Genomic DNA, 21,352 nt, shown 5'->3' with positions numbered 1-21,352 from the left:
AATCATCATTATTATTATTATTATATTATTGAGGAAAATAGAAAAGTGCGTTATGTTCAATGTTGCCAGTGCCAAGAGAATACATGTTAGGTTTAAGGGTTACACAGGAAAAAGTATTCTGTTTACAATAGTTACAAGGAATATCATCATGGTCATTCAACCCATAATTATTCCTTAATATCAGTAATTGTACAAAAGTTAAGTATACCTTAGTTTTACCAGACCACTGAGCTGATTAACAGCTCTCCTAGGGCTGGCCCGAAGGATTAGACTTATTTTACGTCGCTAAGAACCAATTGGTTACTTAGCAACGGGACCTACAGCTTATTGTGGAATCCGAACCACATTATAGCGAGAAATGAATTTCTATCACCAGAAATAAATTCCTCTAACTCTTCATCAGCCGGCCGCGGGAATTGAACTCCGGCCCACCGAATGACAGTCTGAAGCTCAACCGGTTCGGCCAACAAAGGGCTAGTAATTGTACAAATGGTCAGTTGAGTCTGCTGATAAACAGACTCCGATAGTCCACAGTGTTCCACACCCGGCTTTCTTTTCCCTTTCACATGAGGCTGCTGGTTTACTCATTTTATTATTTTAAATCAACCAACCAACAAGAAAAATATCGAAATTTTTCCAAATTACTTCTCTTTAAATGTAAACGATGAAGAAAATTCTTCATGAACACAATATATATTTTTCTTATTATAAACATTCATATGTCACAATGAAGTCGTTCTCCCTGATGGAAGCTAGCACGGATTGCGCTGTTTCCATCGTGAACCGAGTCGGGCGAATGAAACGGTTCAAGAGAGAGAGGTCTATGACCGGTCTCCATCCGCCCTGAGGCTTTCCCTACGAGAAAGACACGGCTGTAAAAGCCTGGAGACTGGCCCGACACGACTTCTACAGCACCCTTGCTCAGCATGGTTTGCACTTCTTGCTGTAGTGCGGTGTCCTTTGGAGATCCTTGGACGTACTTGAGGAGATGGACCGGAGTGTAGGTGAGGGGAGGCCGAGGCTTGAAGGGACACCCCCCCTCCACCTTTGGCAGCTTTTGGGGGGGAACGCCGCCCCTAGCGTTTCCCCTTCTTCTTCTTCCCTTTGCCCCCTTTACTGGATTGGAGAGTGGGCTGAAAGGGGCGGGAGGGACCCCCCTTTCTCGAGGAAGAAGAAGGCTGGGTGTTTCCACGGGACCCCTTCTAAGACTGGGACTTCTTAGGGGCCGAGGAAGTGCCAGCCTGGCTCGAAGACCTGGCCGCAGTGGTATGCGAAGACCCAGAGGTCTTGGCCACTGCCTGGTGGACAAGCCGGTCACTGTCATCGGCCCGGCGTTTGTCCACCGCGGCGTCCACCAACCCTCTGGGGAAGAGAGAGGCGGAACCCAGCAACGGTCTATTCCTTAGGGTGATTACAGACCTGGAGAAGTGAGAGAGAACGGCGTCTCTCCACTTCAGGACCAGGTTTGCCCACAGGTTTGCCATCTGGTGGGCGAGGTAGGAGATAGCCCTACCCCCAGACTGGCACAGTCTCCCAAAGGCAGAGTCCTCCCAGGGCATGATAGCACCCGAGGAAGCAGCTACCTTCGATACTGTGAAGGATCACAGATCGAGCCAGAAGACTGCTTGGAAGGCTGCCATGGCAGTGGCTTCCAGGGTTGCAGCTTCTTGCTGAGAGAGGGAGATGCTCTCTGCAGTAAGCTGCTGCATCGTCAGACCTGGATCCAGACGTGTCAGGTCCGGGTCAACCTGTTTAGTCGGCAACGCCCCTTCAGCTGGAGTGTAGAAGCGCTTCTAGCGAGGCAGAGGGGGGGGGGGGGGAAGAAGCTTATCCGAGCAGCTCGACCTAAGAGAACTGTCTTGCCCAGACACAAGACTATTCACCTGGTCGAGGACCCCTTCGCCAAGCGTGGACCACTGCAACCCCACCGAAGCCTTGGGTTCTTTCTTGGGTCCCCAAAAGGATTCGAGGCATAACGGACGATCCACAGTTGAGGCCGTGGTCCCTTCCCCGAGGTCATTGTGCTGACGAATCAGCGCAATAACCTCTGCAAAAGTCCTCTGTATCTCGGGGGTGTCCGCATCCTGAGGAAGAAGACCCTCGAGCCCCTCCAGAGTGCAGTCCTCCCAATCTACTCGCCCCGCAGGAGGGAGAACCTCGGCAGACCCCCGTGATCCTTCCTGCACCACGTGGGCGTAAGACCTGGTCGAGCCAAGGACCAAGCCAGGTTCATACGCCCCTGAGGTGGAACTCTGGGGAGAAAACCCACCAGAATTCCTCCTGTCCGACTCACGCCCCTTGGAAGGAACCAAAGAGGTGGAGGGGACAGGCGAGGAGGATCAGGCGCTCCCACTGGCCTTGCTGGCAGAACCAACAGGGGCAGCAGGCCAGGAGCGGTCACCAACCCGCGGTGGTGACAGCAGCCCGGGTCGAGGGGAGTGCTTTCGCCTAGGCGAAGCAGTCTCCCGAGGAGAGCGGAGCGGCTCGCTTCCCCCGAGCCAGGCTGGCCGCGTGGGCGTGGCCAGGGACTGAGAGGAGTTGAGCACGCGTCTGGCTGGCGCGAGCTTGTGCTGTCCTCTAGACACGCCCCAGTCTTCTTCGAGACCGTAGCCTCTCGGAAAGACTGAGCAGGGGACCTCGTCTCTGCCTCTCCTGGTGTTCGGCCCCGAGGGACCGAAGAACTATCCCGGGAACCTGACTTGGCACTCACAGATGTGCCAGCAGGAAGAGTCGAGGCACATGCATGCCCAGACTCTCTCTCGCCCCACCCCCGGGTCTGTACGGCGAGAAGTTTCTCTTGTATCAGCCTGGGGTACCCGGGTCTCCTTGGAGACCCGGGTACTCGGAGCAACTCGCGTATGAGTGTCCAACGTGGACTCGCTGGCCTTAGGCGCAGGTTTCTTAAGCACAGCGGGGGGGTGCAGACCTTGGTCTGCACGCCCTTGGCTCCCGATGCGACTGGCCCGGAGGCCAGAGCAGCAGTTCCCTGATCCGTGGATTGGGAAGAGCCGACGAGAGATCCCACTGCCTTCCCTGTGGAAGGAGGCAGTCCCTTAGAAGTCTTGGTGCGAGACTTCTTTGGGGGGGAGGCAGACTTCTTCTTTGGCTGCGAAGCCTCAGAAGGAGAAGAAGAGGAGGCAGCAAACGAAGATGACGACACCTTCCTAGACTTCTTCTTCTTCTTCGCCATCTTCTTCAGGATCGCAGTCACATCCCCAAACAGCACAGGTGCAGCCAATGAATCAGGAGTAGCCGGGGGGCTGTAGCAGTAGGCACATCCTGGGCAGAGAATGCGGTGCTCGGGCCAGCAGTTATCTGGGTGGGAGCAACCTCGTGGCAGCCAGGAACATAAGGAGGCGGGGCCGGGAATGCAGGCACAGGTGGTGCGTGGGCAGCCAGGCCAGGCTGAGCCAGGGATGAAGGTATGGGGAGAGAGACAGATGATGTGCCAGGCTGGACAGAAAAGCGAGGAGCTGGAACCATTGTCGTGATCGGGCCAGGGTCAGCAACAGGGGCAGGGACAGTCACGTACGGCAGATTAGAAGTCACCATGAAGGAGGGGCCTGGTCGTGAGAACTGGGCCAGGAACCCAGGAGGCAGCGGTACTGCGTGGTGTATGGCAGGGGCAGCCGAAACCTGGGTATCCAGGTGCGAAACCACCGACATGGGTAGCTTGGCAAAACCTGACATGGTGACTGAGGTGGTGGTGTGTTGTTGCCATGTGAGTTGTCACTGGAGCGCCAGACAGATGTGATACCAGACCCTCCAGTGACAGAACGCCAGGTAGGCCCACGTGTAACCAGGTCGATGATAAGTCTGACGCCTGGCTATCCAACCCAAAACCTGAAGAAAAAGTCAGGTTAGGCTGGGAAGTCTCCACTCGCTCTGGAGGAAAAAATTCTCCTCCAGAACGAGAAGAGACCCCCGAGAGGATGTCCCGGTCAACCGCTCCCCCACACCCTTCCACACCCGATGAAACGAATGAGGAAGGGGAGGGGGAGTCCTCACCCGAGGGAGAGGGAGCAAGCATGGAAAGTTTGCCGGGAGGGAGAAACGAACCCGACACATTAGCCACCACCGGAGTCGTCGGGGGCGTATTACCCTCAGACGATTCCTTGGCTAGCTTACGACGGTAGCGTCTCCTCCCCTCAAACTTCCTCCATTGCTCGGGAGACCAAGAGCAACACTCACTACAAGGAGCGTCGTGCGAACACACACGCCCCCCGCAAGATGGGCAGAGAGCGTGTGGGTCTGCATCAATGCTAGATCTAAAGGAGTTACATTTCTTGCCTCCTACCCCAGGACATACTTGTACACGCTGGGGATAGGAAGGCTTATCAACATTCATGATTGTAAAGAAAAAACAAGAACTTTCCCACCAAAAGGAGAAAAAAGGGCAGTCAGGCAGAGAGCGAAGAAACAACGTCCGCATTCTATGATGGCCGAAAGCAAATTGGAATGTTTATATCCGGGCAGGCGGTACTCCCACCTCCCAGACAGTAGTTAACTGCCTAACCACCTTGTTTGAAGTTCAACGGCCGTTTCCAGCCTACACCTGAAAGTAATACCTAATGTAAAGGACCGAAGGTTTGTATATTGTGTCAGAACAAATAATATATATATATATATATATATATATATATATATATATATATATATATATATATATATATATATATATTATATATATATATATATATATATATATATATATATATATATATATATATATATATATATATATATATATATATATATATATATATATATATATATATATATATATATATATATATATATATATATATATATATATATATATATATATATATATATATATATATATATATGATATTTTATGATAAAATAAAGTTTTGTACATACTTACCCGGCAGATATATACTTAGCTATAGTCTCCGACGTTCCCGACAGAATTTCAAAACTCGCGCACACGCACATTGGTAGGTCAGGTGATCAATCATACCCGCCGCTGGGTGGCGGGAATAGGAACCATTCCCGTTTTCTAATCAGATTTTCTCTTCCACCTGTCTCCTGAGGGGAGGCTGGGCGGGCCATCAATCGTATATATCTGCCGGGTAAGTATGTACAAAACTTTATTTTATCATAAAAATATCATTTTTGTACATGCAACTTACCCGTCAGATATATACTTAGCTGAATGGCACCCTTGGAGGAGGGCAAGAGACAGAAAATAACTAAAAAAACGGGAAACAACAAATGTTGTAGGATAAACAAAAAACCATGGTTCTTACCTGATTGGGCAGAAGACTTCATGGATACTGTCTATGAGTCTGCTTGCCTCAGGAGCTTCAGCGAGGATGTGACCTGTGACTGACAGCCCTTCTGGATCGTGCCAATGGGGAATGACCCACTAACATGGCCGAGCCTATAGCGGATCGCGTCAAAGGGGGCTGACCCACTTACATGACCGAGCCTACACCTGAATCGTATCAATGGGGGCTATCCCTCTTACATGACAGAGCTAGGTGTCCATACAAAATACAAGGAACATGACAACCAATCCCGACCACCTGACCAATTCTAACCTTGTTAATGATAAGAATTGAAAGGGGAAGCATAATTCCATCACCCTCTTTCAACCAACCATAAAAACACACACCACCAAGCCTTAAAAACAACTGAATTAGCTAAACTAAATAGGATTGGATTCAGCTCCCTGTCCCAGCACCGAATCCGCAGATACGTATGCTCCTAGAGAGAAGCACTTATCGTACGTTACTCTAATATCTCGTAAGTAATGAGATGCGAACGTTGAATTACACCTCCAATAGGTTGCCTCAATAATAGACTGGAGAGACAACGTCTTGTGAAAAGCTAAGGATGTAGCAATGGCTCTCACTTCGTGTGCTTTTACTCTAAGGAGCTTAAAGTGCTCATCCTCACACGAGATATGCGCTTCCTTGATGACGTCCTTAATAAAAAAGGACAGCGCATTCTTTGAGATCGCTCGTGAAGGATTCCTGACAGAGCACCAAAGACTTTCAATCGATCCTCCCAGTAATTTCTTCTTTTCTAAGTAGAATTTAAGGCTCCTGACAGGGCATAGAGTCCTCTCCAACTCATGTCCCATCACAGAAGAGAGACCTTTTAATTCAAAGGTTCTTGGCCACGGTTTAGAAGGATTCTCATTCTTTGCTAGGAAGAATGGTTTAAAGGAGCAAATAGCTGAACCTTCCTTAAAACCAACTTTGCCATCTAAGGCTTGTATTTCACTTATTCTCTTAGCTGAGGCAAGGGCAAAGAGGAAAAGTGACTTCCTGGTGAGATCCCTGAAGGAAGCTTGATGAGGAGGTTCGAATTTTTTAGACATTAAGAATTTCAAGACTATGTCTAGATTCCAACTGGGAGGTTTCGAAGTCATGAATTTTGACGTTTCAAAAGACCTTATAAGGTCATGAAGGTCTCTGTTTTCCGAGATATTCAGATCTCTGTGTCTGAAAACTGAAGATAACATACTCCTGTATCCTTTAATTGTGGATACAGCGAGGTTGCAATGTTCCCTTAGGAAGATAAGGAAATCAGCAATGTTTGTCACAGAGGTACTGGAAGAGGATATCTTATTGGTCCTGCACCATCTTCTAAAGACCTCCCACTTCGACTGGTAGACGCGAAGGGTTGAGGATCTCCTGGCTCTTGCAATAGCCTTCGCAGCTTTGTGCGAAAAACCCTTCGCTCTGACCAGACCTTCGATAGTCTGAAGGCAGTTAGACTGAGAGCGGGAGATTCTTGTGGAATCTGTTGAAGTGGGGCTGTTTGAGAAGATCGTTCCTGTGTGGAAGCGATCTTGGAAAGTCTACTATCCATTCCAGTACCTCTGTGAACCAATCTTGAGCTGGCCAAAACGGAGCTACCAGGGTCAGTCTCGCGCCTTCCGACGACGCAAACTTTCTTACCACTTCTCCCAGGATCTTGAATGGGGGAAAAGCATACCCGTCTAATCCTGTCCAATCTAGGAGAAGACTGTCTATTGCAACCGCTCTCGGGTCCGATATCGGAGAGCAGTAGTTTTCTAGCCTTGCATTCCAGTGGGTTGCAAAAGGTTGATATTCGGCCTTCCCCACAGGTTCCACAGTCTTTCGCAGACTTCTGAATGGAGAGTCCACTCTGTGGGAAGGACCTGATCCTTCCTGCTGAGAAGGTCGGCCCTCACATTCCTCTCTCCCTGTACAAATCTGGTGAGGAGTCTGATCCTCCTCTCCTGAGCCCATAACAGCAACGTTTTTGCCGTTTCGTAAAGGGAGAAGGAGTGTGTTCCTCCCTGTTTTCTTATATAAGCCAGGGCAGTAGTGTTGTCTGAGTTCACTTGGACTACTTGTCCTGAGACAAGGAACTCGAACTTGATGAGAGCCAAATGTACAGCTGATAGCTCTTTCTTGTTGATGTGCCAGTTCACCTGGTCTCCATCCCAGGTGCCTGACACTTCTCTCGACCCTAGTGTTGCCCCCCATCCCGACTCCGAGGCGTCTGAGAACAACACTAGGGTAGGGCTCGGTAACTGAAGAGACAGTCCTTTGCATAATTTTCGAGGGTCTAACCACCAGTTGAGATCCTCTTTTATCTTGTCCGAAATTTGGAACAAAGTTGCTAAGTCCTGAGACTTCTGGTCCCATCTCTCCTTTAGGTAAAACTGAAGAGGTCTCAGATGAAGTTTTCCCAAGGAGACGAACTGTTCCAGCGAGGAAATGGTCCCCAGCAGACTCATCCACTCCCTCGCCGAACAATGTTTTCTCCTTAGAAAGACTGTCACCTTTTCTATGCAGCGATCTATTCTCTCTTGGGATGGAAAGGCTAGAAAATCCCGAGAATCCATCAGAATCCCCAGGTAAACAATGCTCTGCTGCGGAACAACCTGGGATTTCTGTAGGTTTACTAATAGTCCAAGGGACTGTGTCAGATTTTGGGTGATCGACAAGTACTCCAGACAACTGTCCTTTGATTGAGCTCGAATCAGCCAATCGTCGAGATACATTGATATCCTCACTCCCTCTAAGTGAAGCCAGCGTGCCACATTCCTTAAGATGCCCGTGAACACTTGTGGGGCCGTCGAAAGACCAAGCACAGGGACCTGAATTGAAAAACTTTTCCCCGAATCACGAACCTCAGGAACTTTCTTGACGAGGGATGAATGGGAATGTGGAAGTAAGCATCCTGCAGGTCCAGGGAGACCATCCAATCCCCTGGACGAAGAGCTGCAAGAACCGAAGAGGTAGTTTCCATTTTGAATTTCGTCTTGATTACGAAGAAATTCAGGCGCTTACATCCAGAACCGGTCTCCAACCCCGAGGATTTCGGAACCAGAAAAAGACGGTTGTAAAACCGGGGAATGGAGGTCTTGAACTGTTCTATTGCTTCCTTTTCTAACATTTGTTCCACTGCTAGAAAAAGAGCCTGGTTCTTGATGGGATCCCTGTAGCTGGCGGATAACTCCTGGGAGTTGATGTTAAAGGAGGACTTTCCCTGAAGGGGATAAGGTAGCCTCTTCTTAAAATGGAGAGGGACCAGTCGTCCGCCCCTCTCTGTGCCCAGACCTCGGCGAATTGTAGCAGTCTGGCACCCACTGTCGTCTGGAGTACTCGTTTTCATTTGGTCCTTCTGATAGGACGAGAGGAAGACCTTCCTCTTCTCTCTGGTCTTTTGCTCCTGAAGGAGGATCTGGACGAAGGACCACCTCGAAAGGGCTCCTGAAAGGGAGCCTTCTCCTTCTTGGCGAAAGGGACGGCAGGTCTGATCCTCTTCGATGACTGGGCCAAAAGGTCCTGTGTCGCCTTTTCAGATAACGAAGAGAAATCTCCTTCACCAAATTTTGAGGAAAAGGTGAGGAGAAAAGGAGCAAACAGAAGAGAGGATCTCTGAAGAGGAGACACAGACTTCGTGAGGAAAGAGCTGAATACTGACCTCTTCTTCAGAATAGCAGCTCCGAATAAGGCAGTGACTTCATGAACCGTCCCTCACTGCTTTGTCCAAGCAAGACAAAACACTCACGAAGTCATCCATACACAGGAATTCGGGATCCCGAGTCCTGTTGGCCAAAGCTCCAAGAGACCAATCCATAAAGTTGAAGACCTCCACAACTCTAAAAAGACCCTTGAGGAGATGGTCCATTTCGCTCATTCCCCAAGTCGCCTTCGCTGAAGAAAGAGAAAGTCTCCTGGAGGAGTCTACCAGATTAGAGAAATCTGCGTCAGCTGATGTGGGGAGCCCCAACCCCATAGGCTCCTTGGTCTCATACCACATTCCTGATTTTCCCAAAAGTTTCAAAGGAGGGAAAGAGAAAACCGTCTTGCTTGCATCCTTCTTAGATTGCATCCACTCCCCGACTCCTTTAAAGGCCTTCCTCATCGAAATCGTAGGGCGCATCTTGACGAACGAAGAGGGTCTAGTTGACTTGGTGCTGTCCCACAAAGATCCCGGAGAAGGAGGGGCAGCATGACAAAGAGAATCTCCAAACTCCTGAATCAGAACCGAAGCCAACCGTTTGTAATCCGAAACTCCAGCGTCCTTAGGAGAATCCTCTTCTGAAACTTCCTCCAAAGCAGCAGGCGGAGAGGAAGGCTTAAGAGAAGAAGAGCGCCTATCAGGCGAAGCGAGCCTGGAAGGAGATGCACTCCTGTCCAACGAAGAGCGCCTACCAGGAGAATGGCGCCTGACCCCGGACGGGCGCCTGACAGGAGAGGGGGTCCTGTCCACTGATGAGAGCCTTCCAGGAGAGGAGGCCCTAAAACGAGGGCGCTTGGTAGGAGAGCGGCGTCTGCCGGAAGGAGGGAGCTTGGAAGACGACGAGCGCCTGCCCAAAGGAGAAGTACAGTGAGGCGAAGTGCGCCTGGAAGGAGAGGCGCTTCTCTCCGATGACGAGCGCCTGGAAGAAGTGCGCCTGTTGGGAGACTGGCGCCTGTTCGGCGAAGAGCGTCTACGAGACGAAGAAAACTTGCTAGAAGAAGGAAGCTTGGCAGGAGAAGAGCGACGAGTTGAAGAAGAGAGCTTCCTGGAACTCTTGACAGGAAGAAAGTCATCCTTCCTACGAGAAGAGGTGTCCTTAGCAAGAGATCCAACCAGTGCCGATAACTGCTCCTGGAGGCCGATCAAAATCTTCTTCGTCGAATCCTTCACTCCTGCTGGAGAGGAGGAGGGGGATCTACGAGCTCTCTTCCTGACAATAGGAGAATCCTCCGGGAAGCGCTCAGGGCTCGAGTCCAAAAGCTCTACTCTAGGAGCCTTCCAGGATCTCTTCAGAGGGCGCGACTCCTCAGCCGAACTCCAACCACGTCTCGGAGAAGACGCGTCAGACGACGAGAAACACTTCTTCAGGATGCCTTTTCTATGGCGATCCAAGGCAGCCTGGGACGCAACTACAGGATCTGCCGAAGGGACGCCTGATCGTTGGGGATGCTCTACATCCTCCCTGCGGCTTTCGACATTCCTCCTCCACTGGTCCTGGGAGTTTGGAAGAGGTCTAGGCCTAGGAGCAATGCGGAGCCGATCAGACGCCCCTCCACTACACTGGGGACACTGCACATATCACTGTCACTCTTACCTTCCTTCATCGCAGACGCAGTTGCGATTTCATACTGAAGAAGTTCCGCTTTCATCGCAGCCATTTCAGAGGACGAATCCACAGGTTCGATGAAGGGAGAAGGGCTGAAACCAAAGGATTAGGAGAGTCTACTGGGTTAATCTCTAAATCGTGCTCAGCAGAGCGAGACCTACTCGAGCTTCTGGAGGAAGCCTTCCTAACTCTATCCTTTTCAAGCTTCTTCAGATAAGAAGACAAAACCTTCCATTCTTGATCAGACAATTTCTCACACTCCTTGCACCTATTGTCCGAAGAACAATCATTCCCCTACACCTCATACATACAGTGTGAGGGTCTCAGCTTTCGGCAACCTCACCTTACATTCTTGCCTAGCACACACACGGAACACAGGCGAAACATTAACGTCAGACATCTTAATGAACAATCCAAAAGCAAATCCAAAAACAGTCCACAATAGCGTATGCCAAACCAAAGATCCAATACGTCACCAAAATCAGGCCAAACAGATCCTCAGCAAGCGAGAAAACGAAAATCAAAGCAGGAGGAACCAACAACAGATGTTGCCGGAACCAGCGACAGAGAAAATCTGATTAGAAAACGGGAATGGTTCCTATTCCCGCCACCCAGCGGCGGGTATGATTGATCACCTGACCTACCTGTGCGTGTGCCGCGAGTTTTGAAATTCTGTCGGGAACGTCGGAGACTATAGCTAAGTATATATCTGACGGGTAAGTTGCATGTACAAAAATATAAATTAATATGATTGATAATGAGTATGTGAATGATGACATACTAGTAAAATTCAGTGTTAAAATATGAACGTAAAAAATTAAGAATGATATTGGATAGAACCAGCAAAAATATATATATATATTAAACTTTTATATTCAAAGTAAATACTTAGTATATAAAATAAATATGAATAAAATCTTTATTAAATATATTAAGATCATATCTCAGCTTGTTGAAGATGACATAATGCAAAAACAGAAAAGAAGCACAATGCCGCACAGGAGAAAATTAGCCAGAAATCATCAAAATTATTACTAATGACAATTAACACTGTCTGCATAAGGACACGGCATGAAGAATTCTGACAAGAACGTGAACATTCCAGTGCCACCTGGTGGGAAACAGGAGATTACAGAGACAGTCCTAGCGGGTTAGCCAAGAATGATTTTGGTTTTTTTAAAATGTCGTTCACACCTAATGGCGTGAATATATAAGCTAACTTTAACAGTAGGTAAAATTCATTCCAAATAATGCTTCATCCATGCATATTTTGACATTTTTTATTAACTTCTTGGGCCATAGACTACAGTACAGTACAGTATATCAATGTTCCAACTTACCTGTATGTATCCATATATCGACTTGAAAGTAGTTCCTTGGTGACAGACCCTTTGTCGACAGTATTACAGTGGATGGCAGAAGTCTTGTTTGTCACCTTCAGCTTGAAGAAAGCATTTCATTAAAACATAAAGCTACTATCAAGTTTTTAAATGTTTTATACTGAAGGATCATTTTAAAATTAGGGTTTACAAAGAAAATTCTCATATTACCTGATGCTTATTTGTTGTAACAAGATACTCGGAACACAGTTTGGTCTGGCTTTGTTAAATCTGTAAATGGAAAAAGACTGTGTCTGCTTCGGGAAGTTGTGAGCACCCTCAGTAAACAGAGACCGGTAGATTCATTCCCCAAATTCCAATCATTATCTTTTGTTAACGGAGGATAGGCATATTCCGTTTGATGGAAAATATTAGCTCAATTCTCCTTGGTCCGTGTTCACAGGCATTCCCAGAAACAGGTAAAATTTAGAAATTGAGAACAAGAAAACGTAGCTTTCAGTTCATTTTCCCTTTGATCTGTGTTATGAGAATCTATCAATTTTGTACAAACAATGAGCTTCTTCAGTTTGATGAAATTCTCAAAAATGTACCACTCCTTTTAGTTTGTGTTTTTATATGTCCTGGTTATCTTGCAAGGCCATTTCCCCAGTAAAGTAATAAATGTGGCCCCCACAGACCCCTGCACCAGTTGAAACATAAAAAGTCAGATGCTTGACCCCCCACAGACCCTCCAAGTTGAAATTCCGATTGCAGCTAAACTTTAACCCTTTGTTGTTTGGTCAAAATCAGATATTCAGCAATTAGCTCAGCTAAGCTGGACGGTCAAAAGAGACCACAACGTTTAAAAAAAGCCACACTACACTGGTGTTGTAGAATAATTATCAGAGACATGAGTGGAAAGAACAACTTTCTGTTGTTGTTAGGTATTTAGTTAACTTTAGCAAACATGAGGAATTTTAGGGGTTTTAAGACTGTATGAACTAAATGTCAGAGCATCTTAAAAAAATAGCATTGCAGAATGTTTATGCTATTGATGCAAAGAAGTGTGTTGGCATGCCATTCAATGATGGTGTTATTTAGGGACAAACCCATTAAAGGACTTTTCTGATAAGGGGGTTGCACCAGAAGAAAACATATTGATTTATAAACCACCTAAACTTGGTGATTGTGGACTGTAAACATCTGTTCAAAAATCAGAACACTTCTTTGCATTGTTGACTCATTTACATGTCTACTGTATATGTTTACAATGTCATCAGCTGTGTTGTATATTATGTTGTTAACAGAAACAGAACAAGCTATTTCAGGATAAACAACCGCAGAAGTTAAAAGATTGAGTGACACAAGATGGGAATGTCAGTATGCAGCCTGCAAAGTAATTCATGAAACTACCAGACTATTTTAAAAAGTCTACAGGAAGTATCCAATGAGCACTCTGGCAAGCATGCTACTAATGCAGCTGGACTCTTGAATTCCATTTATTTCTCTGACATCATAAGCCTTGTTGTGTTCAAAATCTGCTGCACAGAACCAAATTGTGTTTTGCATTGTTGGGGTCTGACATTTGATTTCTGTATTGTTCTGACCTTTTTTTTGTGTTACATTTTGAGCTTTAGCAAGGGAGAGGAGGTTCAAATCTGAGATGAATTTGGGATTGCCAAAGACATTGCCCTTGGGACTAAACATCCCCATAAGTTAGCTCATAAACCAGAAGAAAATCAGCAATCTTTCATGTTTGATGGCTTCTGTAAGCCTACATACTATCCTTGTCCCAAGATAAAGCACCTAACTCAAAACATGACTTTTGGTGAATCTGTTCATTTTCAAGTGAAGATAATAAACCAGCTACTGAGGTCTATTTCAGCACTGGACCAAGATGCTCCAAATTTTCTTGTGCAAGTCAGCCTGTTTGTCAGTCCAGTATGGAGTTGAACTGTCTGATTTAGCTGTAGAATTACACCAAGCCAAAAGGCTCATTAGCACAAGGAAGCAGAGGGAATCATCAAAATTTGCCAAATGACATGATAATAGAAACATACTTCTTTACTGAAAAGATATAGTGTATATGTTTTACAACTTTATCGTTATAGATTGAACTATTTACATGCCATGGGCATATTTTTGTTTGAAATAGGGAAAAATAATTTTAGTTAATTTACAGTTTTGGCATATTCTTAATCATTCACCAATCTTGTCCCCTTATGTGTATGACTTGTTTATCGATATATAGATGAGACCAAAATTTTTTTAATTATTGACACATGCCTGTTTTGATATTATTTTGATCGGATTTGGTCCATTCTAATGGTATCAATATTCTCTATTTGATCTATTTACATGCCATTGGAATGTTTTAGCTGAGAAAGTATATATCTGAAATATTTTTAGTTTATTTACAATTGTGCTACATATCTAATGACATTATTTTGGTTCTTACTACCTTTACAACTTTTATAGAGCTGAGAAATGAATGTATATAGTTATAGGGTTTTACACAAATGATGTGTTTGTTCATGCCCTTTGATCCAACTTAATGTTATCAACTTATGTATGAAATGAGGATGGACAGTTACAGTTTTGAAATAGGCTCAGGAGAGACGAGAAGAAGCAGAAAGACAGGCTCAGGAGTTAATTTCCAGAAGAGAGACAGGTGAAGAAGCAGAATGGGATAGGCTGAAGTTTTGAAGAGGAGATTCGAGAAGGGTCAGAGAGTCTTTTGTATTATTGATAATATAAACTATTTTGATATACAGGAATGAGAAAGATATTATACTAGGAGTTGAAAATTAAAACTTGATCATAGACATTAGGAACAAGTGTTGAATACAAGGCTCAGGAGAAATTTACATTACAGTATTTGATACATCTGCATATAGTAAGAGTTGAAAATTAATTGAGAAGGGAAGAAATAATATCAGCATGCGGTTTACTAATTACTGCATACTATTATTTTCCTTCATGCCACCCATGGATAGGTATATACATTTGAGAATAGGCTATTTTGCATACAGAAGTGGTACATTAGTTTTGTAAAATTTTCTTTGTGGCTGGACACAAAAGTATCAGTCCCCAGGCCTGCCCCACTGAGTGGAATGCCAACTACTCCCTGGTGTTGGCAAGTTCTGATTTCATATATTGCCATCAAAGCCCTAAACCAGGTAGCACACTACCTGGTTTGTTATTCCGCCAAAAAAACAGCGAAGGCATATGAGATAACCCTGAATGCTGAGAGGATAATACACTGGAGGACACGTTTGTGCATCAGAGTGAGGCAGACATGGGCCATTTATCCAGTTTGAGGGTGCCCATGCCAAATGGACAGCATCCTCATGTTATGACCCTCATTATTGAGGCAATGGAAAAGATGTTGAACAGTCCTAAAGTGGCCATTGTTCATTTATTATCATCTTAAGTTATCACCCAGATCATACGACATTGGCGGAATGCTGTCAAACCAAAGATATGCCGAATCAGACTGGGTTACTCATCAGAGGAGAGCTCTGAAGTGCGTGCGCAAGGTTACTCCACCCCCCTAAGCCTTTTCGGGTGCCCCTCCGCCAAAGACCAGGCAATTCGATTTCTTCCCGTTGTGTGCGGGTTCTGTTAAAAGATCGGGTTTTTCCAAAGAGCAATCTTCAAAACAACAGAGCCTCTCTCCCGGACAGGTCTTATGAGGTCGTCCAGGCCTCTGCAAAGGCAGTGCGAACAAGATTTCAGCCAAACATTTTTGCACCTTCCATGAGGTTTTTGGCCTTCCCATCATGGGCAAAATGCCCTAGAAATAACACAGTCTGTTTCCTATATCTTTGGTTTGATGGCCAGATTCCTTCAAAGCTATTTTCTGCCAAGGGTCCCTTACAGATGGCAAGTCTCGAGGTAGAAGCCACCGGGTCAAGGCATTTGCGGAGTCTCCATCGAACAAATTTCCCTCATAAGGAAAGACAAGTTTCCTATGGAGCTATCATTTAGACCGACACAAATTAGTCACAATTAAGGGCATCAGGTCGAGTTTCAAGATGATCCTATGTATGTATTTTGTCCAACTGAGGGTTGTCAATTGTGTATCTTGGACCCTTCGTCTCGCAGGCATCAAGATTACATTCCATATTGGAATGATGTCTGTTTTTTTAGGCCATTGGACTTTCGCTGTAAATTGTTCCCCTTATTATCGACCTTAGGTCACACACAATTCATTGTCTTTTGTCCAAATTAAACTGCCTCGATCCAATTCTTTTACCTGCTCGTTTTTGCACCCAAAGTCTTTTGTTTTGCCCATAATAAATGAACAATAGTCATTTTAGTGCCCGTGCAACATGGTGAAAATGTTGTGCCGAGGCCTCAGCCAGATCTCCTTCAATAAAATCGGCTATAACTCCTCTGCCAGTGCCACCTCAAACTGAATGATAATAAATCTCCATGTCATGCAGACAGGATGTGCAGATGACCACCACCACATATTATTCCAGTGCCAGTGCCAATTGTCAAAAGTGCCAGAGGATCCAACTCCAATAATAAACCGGGTGGCATTATGGTGTTTATTATTCTGACGAGTACAAGACAGACGGGTTCTTCTTGTGTGTTATGAGAATCTTACCTATTACATCCATGTTTGAATGACTTAAGTTTGAGAAAGAGCCCTGTGACTTGTACCAATCCTTTTAGTTTGTGTTTTTAATGTCCTCAATAAATCTTGCAAGGCCATTTTAAGAGTAAAGTAATAAAGTCTATTAAAACAAAGAATTACTCTGTTTCAGGAATCATATAAAAATATATATATATATAAAACAATTAATTATCATATATATATATCAATTTTCATATCAACAATTATGTCCCTAATAATTTCTGCAAACAATAAAGGTGATGCATTTATTTGTAGTAATACCAAAGACTGCACCAAGGCAGGGAAAAGTCTTTGTCCATTGAATAATAGAGAAAGTTCAAACTTTTAACGTTCACAAATCTGAATGTTTAGGTAGCATTAGGGATTTAACACCAAAAGGAAAAATTTATTAATCAACCTTATGATAAAGACATAAAGCTTTTTTACCTGTTCTGTTACAAGAACGGATAAGAATAAAACAAGATTTAAAACCTTGAGGGCATGGGCGTAAAAATGCCTGTATCTGAGCCCAGAAAGAGGTCAAGCAGAGAGAACCAGACTGCTGACACACAAAAAGAATTAAGTTCTACCATTTATTTCTTGGATCTCCTCATTCTTTGTCTATAGTCTATTATAAAGAAGTGAAGTGCTGGAATTCATCCCAGAACTGATCATATTGATACAGCAACCTTCATATAACAGTAAGATCTAATTTTCATTCAAAACTTTGAGTTACTAGTATCTCTTCCTTATTTCCATTTCCCTTTGTTTCAGTCTTTTGCCACCATGAATATCAAGCATTTTGCTTTTAGAAGTCTAGATTAAGTATAATTTTTATTGTTTAGCGTCATCCAACTATTCCAAAAGTAACCAACAGTAGAATTAGTGGAAGATTAACAAGTCATTTCAAATAAAAACAGGTTTTGTCTCAAAATCCATTGTTCAGAACCGTTGTGTTTTTACCACCTATTAAGTAGTCTCTTGGCAAGACTAATGCCTCTCTCTACCAAACAAACTGTAAAGTCCTTATTCACTTAATATTCTTTGATTGGGGTTGAGAAAATCTGGCCTCCTAGACCTTAATGCCTCCCAACATTATAACAGCTGTCTTAAAGGTTAATTTGTACCTTCCATTGACAGGTTACATGTGTCCCTAATGGTCATGTAAGGGCCTTATAAATTATGATTAAATCAAGTAATAAACTCATCAGCCAACCCTCACATGTAACAGTGAGGGATATATATACAGTTCAGGTAAGACCTGGTACCTGATTAGGATGGATAACTGGCCTTGTGACATTTTTGTCCTCTGAGATGTATTTATATGATTATAAACATATATAATGCACTTTATACAGTTAATCTCACTTTGGCGGTTCTATCTTGTTTGGTGGCACATAGATCTTCCTCTCCCAGTTCTCTTCTTTCTCTTAAAACATTAATTTTCCCTCTCGCAAATTTTTTCCCATGACTTGGGGGGTTCTAAGTCCCGGATGGTACGGGACTGAGATGATCAGGCCTGAAGGCCAATATCAGTATACATCGAAGTGAGGGTCCATCAAGATCAGGTAGGGTTTTACTATTCCATTACATAATTAAACTATTTAAATTTAACAAACATACATTAAACTAAAGCTCAACTGTAATGGATTAGTATGTAATTGTATATATAAATAATAAAGAAGCATGTTTTCCAGTTTCCTTCCCATTATATAAAAGCAATCATAGTGGTTTGTTTATGAGAAACATTACCTAATTGTAGTGGGTAGATATTATTTTAGAGGGTGCTGTATAGATAGCACTATTAGCACAGCAACAGCGTGTGTGAAGCCATGTTGCAGAATACTTGGCTATATATTGCTTTATGCAATTCTCCTAAGTTATCCTTATTCTAGCACCTATCCTATAATGCCATACTAACCAATCTTTTTCCCATTCCCTTGCCTACTTTAAAGTATTATAATAGCTCAGTGTAATCTGTAAGTTTGTACTATATACATTTATTAGTCTATAATGTTATATTACATTAGCCTATGTACATACTTCCCTGTTATTGTGAAACCTCTGGTTGCTGTCCAAATGAGTGGCAGCAGACTAACCACCCAGGGAAGCGTGTCCTAACTAAGATATAATATATCCCTAGCCTAACCTAAGTAACCTTGTAAGTTTTAAGTAATGCCCGTCGGCCAAGCCATTACAGCAACCTTAAGGACCATGTGGTCGGGTACAAGATACATAACTCCGAGAGAGAAAAGTTACACAAAACTCATGACATCGGCTTCCGAAAATTAGTTTTACATAAACCTTATTTATGATTCATCAGACTGAACATCAACTACATTAAGCCTCAGATGGCAAAAATACAAAGGGATTAGATTAGCAAACTATTTAAACCTGCTCTTCGACCCAAAGGAAAAACGCTCCTTGGCCTTCTGCATATCTCGTTGTCACTTCGGTTCCCGTTCAAAATATCTACATTGGTTATTTTATCAAAGAATGTATTGGAATCATTTAAAAGAGAGCCTCTCAGATATTCAAGATACTGCTAATACAGGCAATCCGCCTGACACAAATAACACTCGAACATATTTACAGAAAAATGAGAACCACGAACTCTGCCGCCTACTTACCACTTCTTGCTTATCCTGAACATCATGAACAAGGTTCCCAGATGTCTCAGCTCACAATATCGTACCAAAGCTGTCTAAGTTATCGTTTTTGTGAAAATATCGTACAGTTATGATTGCAAAATATTGTTTTTCACCAATAATATTGTATTTGTATCACTAATATGGAAAGGTTAAGCAAACTTCGTAATGTATTTTGTATTTATTGATATAATAATTGAATAAGAAGAAAGTAAAACAAAAAGGTTCATTTTGTGTGTTATATAAAACTATAAAAAAATGTGTTTGGTAATAAAAAGATTGATATTCTGTACATAATAAAACATAAGCTGTAACGAAAAGGTTGTTTCTCTGTATAGAAAATCAACACTGATTTTAAAAAAATATCCTATAGGTCTAATATTTATGTAGGTATCACAACTAAGTATATACCCAAATTAATGATCATATTGAACATGGCACTCTCAATATATATAAAACTAGCCATTTATCCTAGAATACTCACTAGGCCTACTCTGCTACAGGCTAACGACTAAGCCACATGTCCAGTAATGCAAAACTAGATTTAACTGTAGATTAATGTTTAACAGTAATGAGATTTCCAAATTATTATTATTTTTATCGACAAAGTTCATTCAACCAGTGCCATCATAAAATTTGAAATAATCGTTGATACTCATTTTTAGATCTGTAGTCCATCCATCATAAAAGTTTGCAGCACCAGAAAACTATTCTACTCACATTTAGCCTAAAGTTACTTGATAAACTTGAGTTTGTACTTTAGTTAGTCTGGGTGCAGCAATAAATCCTAAGTTGCAATATATATATTATTTTCAGTCCTACAGAGCTTACTGCTACAAATCACAATTTATTTCTTTCAACACTAATTATAAGGACACCGTCAACAATCCGCAAATCTGTGACTGTCAACTCAAAATCAAATAATTGCATCACGATTCATGACTATCCTGAAACAGCTGCTAGTTACTCTAGTAGCACTGCTGTAAAGTCCCTGCTTAACGCATTCTCTGTGGAGAACATCCCGTTTTCTGCAGTGCCTTTCCACGACCTAAGGTCGAGCGGAATATATATTTATCATCACAATTATAAACTATGTATATATTGTCTTTCCAAGCAATCATTAATTATGTACAAGTAACAAGATATTTATTTCATATGTCAGACACTGTTTATCACTATGTTCTCTATCTAAACCTGTCCTGTTTTTAAGGAACTAGTTTGACCTCAGGTCACCTATAAATCTTTGTATCGGCGGTCTCTGCGCACTAATGCAGACGTCTGCATCCTGCTTTATAAGCAGCTATTTTTTATCAATTGTAAAGTTCCCACTCAACACGTTCTCTGTGGAGAACATCCCATTTTCTGCAGTGCTTTTCCGCGACCTAAGGTCGAGCGGAATATATATTTATCATCACAATTATAAACTATGTATATATTGTCTTTCCAAGCGATCATTAATTATGTACAAGTAACAAGATATTTATTTCATATGTCAGACATTGTTTATCACTATGTTCTCTATCTAAACCTGCCCTATTTTTAGGAACTAGTTTGACCTCAGGTCACCTGTAAATCTTCGTACCAACGGTCTCTGCACACTACGCAGACGTCCGCATCCCACTTTATAAGCAGTTATTTTTTATCAATAAATCATCAGTACTTGTCTCCCTGCTCATCATTTCACACCTCTCTCACACTGCCAAGCTGGACAATAATACAGTTCTCGTGAGCATGTAAGGTCTGGGGATTGAGTGACATACTGGCTGGGTGTTTACTGGTTTATTGGTTGTTCCTTACTGAGATAAATGTTCAGAATCTTCGAAGATGCTATTGATGCGTGCAAGCGGTAAGGTAGCGTCTACACACAGACAGGTAAAACAGAGATACACACTCAGATATCTGTGTTTGTCAGCAGACAAACAGATGGCAATATTGATAGACATAATTAACATACAGTGATGAAACACATATCAATGGAAAGGCCAGGAAATCCTACATATGGCCAATTGCATGAGATTCAAGACAGATTACTGAATACAATGCAGTAGCATAATATATGTGAAATGGAGAGACGTTTGGCATCTTCACAAACAGAAACACACATACAATTTGATACAGAAGATTCGTTGGAACATTATGAGTACATGATTAGAATGCTTGCTTGGCAATGCAAGTA

Source organism: Macrobrachium rosenbergii, chromosome 48 (assembly GCF_040412425.1).
Source record: "Macrobrachium rosenbergii isolate ZJJX-2024 chromosome 48, ASM4041242v1, whole genome shotgun sequence".
NCBI classification, from domain to species: domain Eukaryota; kingdom Metazoa; phylum Arthropoda; class Malacostraca; order Decapoda; family Palaemonidae; genus Macrobrachium; species Macrobrachium rosenbergii.
This window is presented reverse-complemented; position numbering follows the sequence as displayed.